Genomic DNA, 14,534 nt, shown 5'->3' with positions numbered 1-14,534 from the left:
AGGATCTCATTCAGATTCAGCAGAAAAATCAAAAGCTTTACAAACAAAAACTAAGAGAATTCAGCACTACCAAACCAGCTCTACAACAAATGCTAAAGGAATTTCTCTAAGTGGGAAACACAAAGAGAAGAAAAGGACCTACAAAAACAAACCCAAAACAATTAAGAAAATGGTAATAGGTACATATCGATAATTACCTTAAATGTAAATGGATTAAATGCTCCAACCAAAAGACACAGACTTGCTGAATGGATACAAAAACAAGACCCATATATATGCTGTCTACAAGAGACTTACTTCAGACCTAGGGACACATACAGACTGAAAGGGAGGGGATGGAAAAAGATATTCCATGCAAATGGAAATCAAAAGAAAGCTGGAGTAGCAATACTCATATCAGATAAAATAGACTTTAAAATAAAGAATGTTACAAGAGACAAGGAAGGACACTACATAATGATCAAGGGATCAATCCAAGAAGAAGATATAACAATTGTAAATATTTATGCACCCAACATAGGAGCACCTCAATACATAAGGCAAAAGCTAACAGCTATAAAAGAGGAAATCAACAGTAATAAAATAATAGTGGGGGACTTTAACCCTCACTTACACCAATGGGAGGTCATCCAGACAGAAAATTAATAAGGAAACACAAACTTTAAATGACATAACAGACCAGATAGATTTAATTGATATTTATGGGACATTCTATCCGAAAACAGCAGATTACACTTTCTTCTCAAGTGCACATGAAACATTCTCCAGGATAAATCACATCTTGGGTCACAAATCAAGCCTTGGTAAATTTAAGAAAATTGAAATTGTATCAAACATCTTTTCTGACCACAATGCTATGAGATTAGAAATAAATTACAGGGAAAAAAAAGTAAAAACACAAACACATGCAGGCTACATGATACGCTACTAAATATCCAAGAGATCACTGAAGAAATCAAAGAGGAAATAAATACCTAGAGACAAATGACAATGAAAACACGACAATCCAAAACCTATGGGATGCAGCAAAAGCAGTTCTAAGAGGAAAGTTTATAGCAATACAATCCTACCTCAAGAAACAAGAAACACCTCAAATAAACAATCTAACCTTACACCTAAAGGAACTAGAGAAAGAAGAACAAACAAAACCCAAAGTTAGTCGAAGGAAAGAAATCATAAAGATCAGAGCAGAAATAAATGAAATAGAAACAAAACAATAGCAAAGATCAATAAAACTAAAAGCTGGTACTTTGAGAAGATAAACAAAATTGATAAAATTTTAGCCAGACTTATTAAGAAAAAGAGGGAGAGGAGTCAAATCAACAAAATTAGAAATGAACAAGAGGAAGTTACAACAGACACCACAGAAATACAAAGCATCATAAGAGACTACTACAAGCAACTCTATGCCAATAAAATGGACAACCTGGAAGAAATGGACAAATACTTAGAAAGGTATAACCTTCCAAAACCAGGAAGAAATAGAAAATATGAACAGACCAATCACAAGTAACGAAATTGAAACTGTGATTAAAAATCTTCCAACAAACAGAAGTCCAGGACCAGATGGCTTCATAGGTGAATTCTATAACACATTTAGAGAAGAGCTAACACCCATCCTTCTCAAACTCTTCCAGAAAACTGCAGAGGAAGGAACACTCCCAAACTCATTCTACGAGGCTACCATCACCCTGATACCAAAACCAGACAAAGATACTACAAAAAAAGAAAATTACAGACCAATATCACTGATGAATATAGATGCAAAAATCCTCAACAAAATACAAGCAAACAGAATTCAACAACACATTAAAAGGATCATACACCATGATCAATTGGGATTTATCCCAAGGATGCAAGTATTCTGCAATATACACAAATCAATCAATATGATACACCATATTAACAAATTGAAGAATAAAAACCATATGATCATCTCAATAGATGCAGAAAAAGCTTTTCACAAAATTCAACGCACATTTATGATAAAAACTCTCCAGAGGGACTTCACTGGTGGTGCAGTGCTTAAGAATCGGCCTGCCAATGAAAGGGACATGGGTCCGAGCCCCGGTCCGGGAAGATCCCACATACCATGGAGCAACTAAGCCCATGTGCCACAACTACTGAGCCTGAGTGCCACAACTACTGAAGCCTATGTGCTTAGAGCCCGTGCTCTGCAACAAGAGAAGCCACTGCAATGAAAAGCCCGTGCACCACAACAAAGAGTAGCCCCTGCTTGCCACAGCTAGAGAAAGCCCACACGCAGCAATGAAGACCCAATGCAGCCATAAATAAATAAATAAATAACCAAATAATTTTATTTATTTATTTATTTAAAAAAAGAGTCTCCAGAAATTGGACATAGAGGGAACCTACCTGAACATAATAAAGGCCATATACGACAAACCCACAGCAAACATCATTCTCTATGGTAAAAAATTGAAAGCATTTCCTCTAAAATCAGCAACAAGACAAGGATGTCCACTCCCACCACTATTATTCAGCATAGTTTTGGAAGTCCTAGCCATAGCAATCAGAAAAGGAAATGAAATAAAAGGAATCCAAATCAGAAAAGAAGAAGTAAAACTGTCACTGTTTGCAGATGACATGATACTATACATAGAGAATCCTAAAGATGCCACCAGGAAACTACTAGAGGTAATCAATGAATTTGGTAAAGTTGCAGGATACAAAATTAATGCACAGAAATCTCCTGCATTCCTATACACTAACAATGAAAGATCAGAAAGAGAAATTAAGGAAACAATCCCATTCACTATTGCAAGAAAAAGAATAAAATACCTAGGAATAAACCTACCTAAGGAGGTAAAAGACCTGTACTCAGAAAACTATAAGACACTGATGAAAGAAATCAGAGATGATACAAACAAATGGAGAGATATACCATGTTCTTGGATTGGAAGAATATTGTGAAAATGACTATACTGCCTAAAGCAATCTACAAATTCAATGCAATCCCTATCAAATTACCAATGGTATTTTTCACAGAACTACAACAAAAAAATCTTAAACTTTGTATGGCAACACAAAAGACCCCAAACAGCCAAAGCAATCTTGAGGGAAAAAATCTGAGCTGGAGGAATCAGGCTCCCCAATTTCAGACTATACTACAAAGCTACAATAATCAAGACAGTATGGTACTGGCACAAAAACAGAAATACAGATCAATGGAACAGGATAGAAAGCCCAGAGATAAACCCATGTACCTATGGTCAACTAATCTATGACAAACGAGGCAATGATATACAATGGAGAAAAGACAGTCTCTTCAATAAGTGGTGCTGGGAAAACTGGACAGCTACGTGTAAAAGAATGAAATTAGAACACTCCCTAGACCATACACACAAAGAAAACCTCAAAATGGATTAAAGACCTAAATGTAAGATTGGACACTATAAAACTCTTAGAGGAAAACATAGGAAGAACACTCTTTGATATAAATCACAGCAAGATCTTTTTTGACCCACCTCCTAGAATGGAAATAAAAACAAAAATAAACAAATGGGACCTAATGAAACTTAAAAGCTTTTGCACAGCAAAGGAAACTATAAACAAAATGAAAAGACAACCCTCAGAAAGGGAGAAAATATTTGCAAATGAATCAATGGATAAAGGATTAACCTCCAAAATATATAAACAGCTCATGTAGCTCAATATCAAAACAACAACCCAGTCAAAAAATGGGCAGAAGACCTAAATAGACATTTCTCCAAAGAAGACATACAGATGGCCAACAAACACATGAAAAAATGCTCAACATCACTAATTATTAGAGAAGAGCAAATCAAAACTACAATGAGGTATCACCTCACACCTGTTAGAATGGGCATCATCAGAAAATCTACAAACAATAAATGCTGGAGAGTGTGGAGAAAAGGCAACCCTCTTGCACTGTTGGTGGGAATGTAAATTGATACAGCCACTATGGAGAACATTGTGGAGGTTCCTTAAAAAACTAAAACTAGAATTACTGTATGACCCAGCAATTGCACAACTGGGGATATACCCAGAGAAAACCATAATTCAAAAACACACATGCACCCCAATATTTATTGCAGCACTATTACGATAGCCAGGACATGGAAACAACCAAGATGTCCATCAACAGAGGAATGAATAAAGAAGATGTGGTACATATATACAGTGGAATATTACTCAGCCATACAAAGGAATGAAATTGGGTCATTTGTACAGATGTGGATGGACCTGGAGACTGTCATACAGAGTGACGTAAGTCAGAAAGAAAAAAACCAAATATTGTATATTAACACATATATGTGGAATCTAGAAAAATGGTACAGATGAACCGGTTTGAAGGCAAAAATAGAGACACAGATGTAGAGAAAAAATGTATGGACACCAAGGGGGAACGGTGGGGGAGAGATGAATTGGGAGATTGGGATTCACATATATACATTAATATGTATAAAATAGGTAACTCATAAGAGCCTGCTGTATAGAAAAACAAATAAAATTCAAAAAAACCCAAAAACCTGCTGTATAGCACAGGGAACTCCACTTCACTGTACAGTAGAAACTAACACAACATTGTAAAACAACTATACTCTAATAGAAAAAAAAGTTATGCTATATATACACAATAGAATACTTTTCAGCCATAAAAACGTATGAAATTCTGCCATTTGCAGCAACATGGATGGACCTAGGGAATATTATGCTTAGGGAAGTAAGTCAGAGAGTGAAAGACAAATACTCTATGATACCACTTATATGTGGAATCTAAAAAATAAAAGGAGAAACTAGTGTATATGTAAAACAGAGACTGACTCACAGATAAAGCAAAAAACAAAAAAACTAGAGGGTACCAAAGGGGAGAGGAAAGAGGGAGGGGCAAATTAGGAGTATGGGATTAAGAGATACAAACTACTATGCATAAAATAGATAAGCAATAAGGATATATTGTATACACAGGAGATTATAGCCATTATCTTGTAATAAACTTTAATGGAGTATAATCTGCAAAAATACTGAAGCACTATGCTGTACACCTGAAACGAGTATGATACTGTGAATGAATTATACAAATAAATAAATAACAAGGCATAATAAATAAAACAATAAATGAATCATATTACATGGATCAATTTAATGAAAAACAAATGAATACTAATCATTATGAAATAGATAATTTGAATAGCCCTATATATTAAGGAAATTGAATTCATAATTTAAAGTCTCCCCAAAATACAGTCTATAGGCTCAGATAATTTTGGTAGAGAATTCTACTGAACTTTTTTTTTTCCTTTCATTTTAGCTTTCCACAGGATCAGTTGAACTGCCAAACATTTAAAGAACCAACTCCAATTCTAGACAATCTCTTCAAGAAGCATAGGATCACTTATGAAGCCAGTAAGAACTTTATACCAAATGCCAGTATTCATTCTATGAAGCCAGTATTGACATGACACCGAAACCAGACAGTCCAAAAAAGAAAACTACCAACAAATATTTCTCATGAATATAGATGCAAACTCCTTAGCAAAATACTAATAGAATTTAGCAGCATATAAAGAATTACTATTAACCATGACAAGTAGGGTTCATTCAATACATGCAAGGCTGGTTCAATATTTGAAAATCAATGTAATCTGCCATATTAACAGACTAGAAAATTACTTGATCATATCAATTGATGTAGAAAATGTATTTGACAAAATTTAAAACCCATTCATGATTTAAAAAAAAAAAACTTTCTGAAGCTAGGAATGATTGGGTAGCTTCTTCAACTTGATAAAGAGTATCTACAACAAATCTACAGTTATCATCATATGTAATGGTGAATGACTGAATGCTTTACCCATAAGACTGGGAACAAGGCAAGGATGTTCACTCTCACCACTACTACTCAACATAACTCCGTAAGTTCTACGCAGTGAAGTAAGGCACAATAGGGATTTAAACATTTACAGCTCAGAAAGGAGTGCCTAAAACTGTCTCTTTTTGCAGATGATGTGATGATTTATGTAGAAAATCCCACAGAATCTACTACAGATGAACTTCTAGAAATAAGTGATTTTAGCAATGTCATAAGATACTAGATCAACTTGCAAAATCAGTTGTATTTCTATTACTAGAAATGAACATGTGGAAACAAAAATACAATACCATTTACAACTGTGTCAAGAATTAAATACATAGGTGCAAATCAAACAAAACAAGTACAGAACTTATAAGCAGATAAGTACAAAACACTGATAAGAAATTTAAGATCTAAATAAATAGGTATTCCTTGTTAAGAGATTGGAAATTCAACATAGTCAAATGTCAGTTCTCCCCTAACTGATATACAGGTTTAATGCAATTCCTATCAAAATCTCAGCAAGGTTTTTAATACAATATTCTAAAATTTATGTGGAGAGACAAACAGCAGTAGCTAATACAATTCTGAAAAAGAAGAATAAAGTGGTAAGACACCCTCTACCCAGTTTTAAGGCTAATTACATAGCTATAGTACTCTACTGTATGATATTGGCAGGGGTTGGGTATAAAGTCAATGCAACAGAACAGAGGATAAAGAAATAGCCCTACATGAGTATGGAAAATGGATTTTTGACAAAGATGTAACTCAGTACAATGGAAGATGGATAGTCTTTTCAACAAATGGTGCTGGAACAATTGAATATCCATAGGCAAAATAATCTACCTAAAAATTACACCATATACAAAATTTAGCTTACAATAGATAATAAATTGTAAAAGTATAAAACTTTTAGAAGATAAAACAGAAAATATTTCTGACCTAATTGGTGGTGACACGTTACACATGACACCAAAAGCATGATCATAAAAGAAATAAGGGATAAATTAGACTTTATCAAAATATAAAACTTTTGCTCGGCTAAAACCTTGTTAAGCAGATGAAAAGACAGGCTACAGACTGGAAGAAAGTATTTGCATGTCCAACCAGAAATCCAACAAATCCCAATAATCTAACAGAGAACTCATAAATAGAATATATAATGCGCCCAAAACTCAGCAGTTAAAAACAACAACAACAACATTATATTTAGAAAATGGGCAAAAGGCATGAAGAGATATTTCACCAAAGAGAATTTATGGATGGCAAATGAGTACATGAAATGATATTCGGTGTCACCAGCTATTAACTAAAAGCAAAATTAAAACCACAATGAGAAACCACCACATGCCTATTAGAAAATCCAAAATGGAAAATAGCAACAATACTATAAATTCTGACTAGGATGTTGAGAAACAGATCTCTTGCATATTCCTGGTGGGAATGTAATATGGTGCAGCCACTGTGGAAAAATAGTTTGGCAATTCTTTAAAAAATAAATGGCGGGGGTGGGGAGTAAATTAAGAGTTTGGGATTAACAAATACATACTATATGAAACAGATAAGCAAGGACCTACTGTATAGCACAGGGAACTATATTCAGTATCTTGTACTAACCCATAGTGGAGAGGAATCTGAAAGAGAATATATATATGTACACACACAAACTGAATCACTTTGGTGTACACCTGAAACTAACACAGCACTGTAAATCAACTATACTTCATTTTAAAATACATATATATATATATATATATATATATATATATATATATATATATATATATATATATATATATATATATATATATATAAACTTACCATATAACTCAGCAGTTGTACTCCTGGACATTTATCCCAGAGAAATGAAAGAATTTGCCCACATAGCATTGCGTGCCTGATTGTTCATAGCAGCTTTATCTGTAGTAGCCTAAAATGGAAACAACAAAAATGGTTCTCCATACCATGTAATACTACTTAGCATTAAAAAGGAATAAATTATTGATACATGTAACAATTTAGATAGATCTCAAGAACATTATGTTTAGTTCTGGAAGCCAATCTCTATGGGCCATGTACTACACAATTCCATTTATATAACATCCTTGAAATGATGAAATTATAGAGATGTGAAACATTAATGGTTTCCAGGGATTAGGGATGGTGGGGTGGGGTGCAGGTGTGACTTATAAAGGGGTACAGAAACATCTTTGTGGGGGTGGAATAGTTCTGTATGTTGATTGCAGTGGTGATTACATGAATCTATGCACATGATAAAATGACATAACTATATAAACACATTGTACCAATGTCTAATTCTGGGCTTTGATATTGTACTGTAATTATGTAAGATGTAACCATTGGTAAAAACTGCGTGAAGTATAATCAGGACTATCTCTGCACTATCTTGCAACTCCCTGTGTATCTATAATTATTTCAAAGTTTAAAAGTTAAAAAAAAAACTTTCAATAAATGGGCTGAAAAGCAGAATGCACACAGCTGAATTGTGAACTAGGAAGCCAGGGGTTAAATTGCTATACAGCCCAGAAGAAACCAAATGTAACAAAGAGATGCAATGTATGGAACAAAACGACATAAAAGATAGAAACTGATTTTCCTCCAACCATTTAATATAAGTCCCGGAAGACAATAGAGCTAATTGAGGAGAGATAGTAGTAATCAATGAAAATTACCTCAAAATAAAGAAGGATGTAAGTCCTTAATTTGAGAGAGGCCTACCAAGTTAATAAAATTCTATTTAATAATTATTCTGACATATTTTTCATTTTAACATCTATGAAACTGAAATGCATCTTTATATCAGAGACATGTCATAGTTTAATTCAATGTTTTCTTTCCTTTTCAATGGTACATAAAATAACTACGGTCCTAAACGTGACACCTATGAAAAAATTAAGTAAAAAATAAGTACCAGGCTTCCCTTGTGGCGCAGTGGTTGAGAATCCGCCTGCCGATGCAAGGGACACAGGTTCGTGTCCCGGTCCGGGAGGATCCCACATGCCGCGGAGCGGCTGGGCCCGTGAGCCATGGCCGCTGAGCCTGCCCGTCCGGAGCCTGTGATCCGCAATGGGAGAGGCCACAACAGTGAGAGGCCCGCGTACCGAGAAAAAAAAAAAAAAGTACCTACATCTAGGCACATTTTAGCAAAATTTCCAAAGAGAAATAAAACGATAAAATACTGAAAGCTTCAAGAAAGATTTTTAAAGTTTACTTTCATGGGAATAAGAAATCAGTTTGGGACAGAAATCTGTTTGCAGCTGAACTTGGTCCTCTCCCTCTCAGACTGCAGTCAAGGTGTCAGCTGGGGCAGCAGTCACCTCAAGGCTCAAATGGGGAAGGATCTGCTTCAAAACTCACTCATATAGTTGCTGATAGAATTCGGAGTGTGAGCCTTGGTTCCTCACTGGCTGTTGGCCAGAGATCATCCTTAGATCACAGCATGGAAACTTGCTTCATCAGAGAAAGCAAGAAGAACCAGAGTGTTGTGAGCAAGACAAAGTTACAGACCCTAATCTCAACAGTGAGCTCCCATCACTTTTGCCATATTTTATTCATTAGAAGCAAGTCACTAAATCTAACCCACACTAAAGCAAAGGAGATTACAGAAGGATGTGAATACCTGGAAGCAGGGATCAGTGGGAGCCATTTTAGAAGCATCCTATCTATCGTATCTTATTACTTGCTACTCCATCTCCCATCCCCCCCAGACAATTTTCTCATTTCTGAGCCAGAGAATACTGTTACAGGTTAATCCAGAGTCACACATATATCACCTGAAATCAGGACATGCTCTTCAGATACAAAATGGACCCTACTATAGGTTTTCACCTCTCAGGAATTCCCAGCATGGATCTGTAAGCAGGCTCTAAATCATTTCCTTGCCCACCCCTAAAGGCCTCACAAAGCCTGGGATTGCACCACATTCTTTTTTTGTTTTGTTTTGTTTTAGAGAGTTCAGTTTTTTATTGAACATGTAACAAAAGAGGTTTAGTCAAAGAGATCAAAGCCCATGTCAACATCAGACTCCTCAAATTCTTCTTTCTTTGCTTCCACTTTCTCCTCCTCAGCTGGGGCAGAAGTGGTGGAGGGGGGAGGACCTCCTGCTCGTGCAGGATCAGCTGCTGGGACAGGTCCCTTAGCCCTTCTTATATTGCAGATGAGGCTCCCAATGCCAGAGCCTTTGCAAACAAACCTGGCTAGAAAGGTCCAACATTTACACTGGCTGCTATAATTAGGGCATTGATCTTATCCTCCATGACTGTAACCTCATCGTTGTTCAGGATGAAGGCCCAGTAGATGCAGGTGAGCTCTGAGATGGAGGCCATGGTGTGGGCGAATGCTAAGCGGGGAATGCTGGGCGCAGTGCTAGCCTCAGGATGAAGTGAGGGCCTAAGCCTAAAGCAGCCTGCAGCTTCCTCAGAAGGACTGAGCACCTTAGCAGCAGCTGAGGCCAATCAACACTAAATCCTATTTTATCTACAGACATGGGTCTATGGAAAAGTTCAGAACTTTCCCATGTGCAAACGAAATCATCCTTTATCATCAAATTGCAGAACTGACAAGAGATGGTCAAGTATCTCTCTGAAGGGACTTTGTTTTTGCTTCACCTCTGGTCTAGACAGAAGACTGAGTACCTAGGAGATGCTGATTTCTCCAGTACACATTTGAACAGTGGTTTGAGAAGATGGGGGCACAGAGGAGGGACCTGGAGTGCATTCCTCCAAAAATAGGAGGAACTGGGGAAGTTTCAGAATAAAAAATTAAAGTCTTCACATAACCTAAAAAATGACAGAATTTAACACCGAAAACCAACTTACATGACCCATGAGTTTAGAATTGCAAGAATTAGACAGTCTTCCTTGGAATTCATCTACTCAAGAATCCTAGAATCCAGGGAAGTCTTATCTGGGAGGAGGAAAAAAATAAGGCAATGAGACCAGATTTGCCATGGAGTTCACAAAATGTCAAGGTTTTTCTCCTCCATTTTTTTCTTCCAAACCACCCTCCCCCCATATATACATTGGGAAGATAAGGTGGAGCCTAGGGACCTCTATGCTTTCTGCAAACCCCAGGGAACGCTGATGTAAACAGATGGATTCCTAGCAGATGTTCTCCTGCATTAAAACAGAAGTGTGGGCACTTTAACAGGATTTCCACCAGTACTGCATTCTGGGATGCTGAGCTACACTTGGGACTAGACTGTTCAAACTTGCTCTTCCAGGCCAGAGGAGGGGCCATATCATCCATATAGAACCTCCTTTAAGGTTTCTGGAGCCTGGTTGATCTTCCACATCTGAAGTGAGAAAACTGCACAGACCATGCATTCTTCTAAGCCTACATTACAACTCTCAGATTCTCATGGCTCATCACTCTCATTTAGTATCCAGACTGGGAAGGATGAAATCATGCCCACTGTAGCCAGCCAAAAATGAATACATTTTTGTCTTTTTTTTCTCTTTTAGTCCTAATCATCAGACCCTGCAATGAGATTAAGAACCATCAATTAGCAGGCTTTGTTGAAGGGCCAGGTGTCCATGAGCCACACACATTAATCTACACTAGGGAGACATCAAGAGTCTATTATTAAATGCCCCCATCCTTCTCCCCCTTGATTATTTAAATTGAAGTATAATACACATAAAGTATGTAAAAGACACTGATCTTAAGTATACAGCTTGATTATTTTACGTGTATAGGAGGGTGACTACCACCCAGATTGAGATACAGGGTTTTTCTAACATACAAGTTTCAGTCATGCCCCTTCCCGGTCTATACCACCTGGGTGACAAATATTCTGACTTCTATCATAATTGGTTAGTTTTACCTACTTTTGAACTTCACATAAATGAAATCATACAGTACATACTCTTTTGTGACTGACTTCTTTCACTCAGCGTAATACCTTTAAGATTCATCTATGTAAATGTACCAGTACTTTCTTTTTTCATATTGTTATGTAGTACAATTTTCTTATGCATCCTGCTAGGGCATTTTGGTTGGTAACATTTTTGGGTTAAAATAAAGCTGCTATTAACATCTTTACCCATATAACTTTGTGGATAAATGTAATCATTTCTCTTGAATATATACTTAGAAGTGGCATTGGGACTTCCCTCGCAGTGCAGTGGTTGAGAATCCGCCTGCCAATGCAGGGGACACGGATTCGATCCCTGGCCTGGGAAGATCCCACATGCTGCGGAGCAACTAAGCCCATGTGCCACAACTACTGAGCCTGCGTGTCACAACTACTGAAGCCCACGTGTCTAGAGCCTATGCTCTGCAACAAGAGAAGTCACCACAATGAGAAGCCCACGCACCACAACGAAGAATAGCCTCCGCTCGCCACAACTAGAGGAAGCCAGCGCACAGCAATAAAGACCCAATGCAGCCAAAAATAAATATATAAATTATATAAAAAAAGAAGTGGCATTAAGGATCATAGGATAGTATATCTTTCTCTTGATTTCGTAGAAAAGTTAAAGATACTCTTATAAGAGCTAGTGTATTTATGCTGAATGACTTTTCTTTACCCCTTCGTGTTCCAAATACATATCTGAACAAATCTATGTTTCCTAAGTATAACTATGTTGGATTACTGGGTAGAAAAGTATGGCTAGAAGTTCCTAAGTAATGAATGTATTGATTAAGTCTCATTGCTGTTTTTCTTCATATCTTCCTGATCTTCTAGCCATAATGTTCTTCAAAAGCTGCTGAAACATCTTATACTAATAATCTCACTTTGCATCTAACATCAGTGTAATACAAAATGTAAAAGATGTGTAGCTTGCTGCATGAATCCATTCATTTCCAGAGAGTCCATGAATTCCAAATAATTTTCAGCTTGCTAGAATGTCTTCCATCTATATCTTCAGAGGTAGTCTAGAGGCCTTTTAATTTAGTCTAGAGGCCTTTATCACCCCCTACTTTAGATTTATTCCTGTAAGGATTACATTTTTCTTGCTCAATTATAAAGATCTGAAGGATAGCAACTACACTTTTAATGCTAATCTTCAAACACTAGCCCAGGGCCTGCCATATTGTTAGCAATTACTAAATACCTGATAGTCATTCAGAAATATAACTTCTAGGAAACTGTCATTGGGAAAGAGTTATAAAATGCACAGTGATACATGCACAAGGATGTATATCAAAGAATGATGTACAATAAGCGCAAGTTAGAAACGTAAATACCTAATAAAAGATTAAATAAATTATCACCAGTAAGGTGATATATTATGCCATCAATAGTGATGGCATATTCCACAGATCTGTTAATCCATCATATTCCTGATGAAGTACTGAGATGGAAGGCATTAAAAAATGCATGACATTGAGAGGTGATATTCAATCATAATTTTTTTTAATGGGCTTTGTCAAACTTCTCAGATGTGAATCTCAGCTATCACAATAACCATGTGCCCTTGGACAATTTAGTTTTGGGGGTCAATTTCATCATCTTACTTTAAAATGGAGATAATAATTTAGGGCTAAGTAAAATACAATGAACAGGTTTTAAACACACACAATTGAAGACACAGAGGGAGAAAAGGGGCAGAAGAATATTTGAAAAAATATTAGCTGAAAAATGTCCCAAACTAAATCCATCAGGCCATAGTTCAAAGAAGCTGTCAAAAGGCCAAGAAGAATAAATACAAAGAAAACTCTGTTGAAAAACCAAAGAAAAAGGAAATCATAAAAAGTAGTGAATGGGGCTTCCCTGGTGGTGCAGCGGCTAAGAATCCACCTGCCAATGCAGGGGACACGGGTTCAAGCCCTGATCTGGGAAGATCCCACATGCCGTGAAGCAACTAAGCTCCTGTGCCACAACTACTGAGCCTGTACTTTAGAGCCCGTGAGCCACAACTACTGAAGCCCGCGCACCTAGAGCCCATGCTCCGCAACAAGAGAAGCCACCGCAATGAGAAGCCCGCACACCGCAACGAAGAGTAGCCCCCACTCACTGCAACTACAGAAAGCCGGCACGCAGCAACGAAGACCCAACGCAGTCAAAAATAAAATAAGTTAAAAAAAAAAAGTAGTAAGGAATCACTAAGCCGCTGCCATGGACTAAGCAGCCTCCCCCTCGAGCCCCCTCGCTTCCCGACGCTCAGTCCTCCGCGCCCGCTTTCTCCAGCCGCGGCCTTCCGCAGGCCGTTTCCACAGAGGAAAAGGAATTGTATCGTATGTCTGCTATCCAGAACCTCCACTCTTTCGACCCCTTTGCTGATGCAAGTAAGGGAGATGATCTGCTTCCTGCCGGCACTGGGGATTATATTGATAAAAGAATTCAACGGAGAACCGGCAGGAAGACCCTTACTACAGTCCAAGGGATCGCTGATTACGATAAAAAGAAACTAGTGAAGGCATTTAGGAAGAAATTTGCCTGAAATGGTACTGTAATTGAGCATCCAGAATATAGAGAAGTAATTCAGCTACAGGGTGAAAAGTGCAAGAACATATGCCAGTTCCTTGTAGAGATTGGACTGGCTACGGACGACCAGTTCATGGGTTTTAAGTGCGTTTGGCTCACTGAAGCTTAAGTGAGGATTTCCTTGCAATGTGTAGAATTTCCCTTCTGGCCCTTGTCACAAGTTTAAAAACCTCACAGCTTGTATAATGTAACCATCTGGGGTCTGCTTTTAACTTGGACTAGTGTAACTCCTTCATGCAATAA

General features: G+C 37.3%; 1 pseudogene; it reads left to right on the top strand.

Annotated features, from left to right (window-relative positions):
* Nucleotides 1-13,825: 13,825 nt before the first annotated feature.
* LOC132416197 (eukaryotic translation initiation factor 1 pseudogene) lies at nt 13,826-14,534 on the top strand (annotated as a pseudogene).

The sequence above is a fragment of the Delphinus delphis genome, chromosome 20 (genome assembly GCF_949987515.2).
Source record: "Delphinus delphis chromosome 20, mDelDel1.2, whole genome shotgun sequence".
Lineage (NCBI taxonomy): Eukaryota > Metazoa > Chordata > Mammalia > Artiodactyla > Delphinidae > Delphinus > Delphinus delphis.
This window is presented reverse-complemented; position numbering and strand designations above follow the sequence as displayed.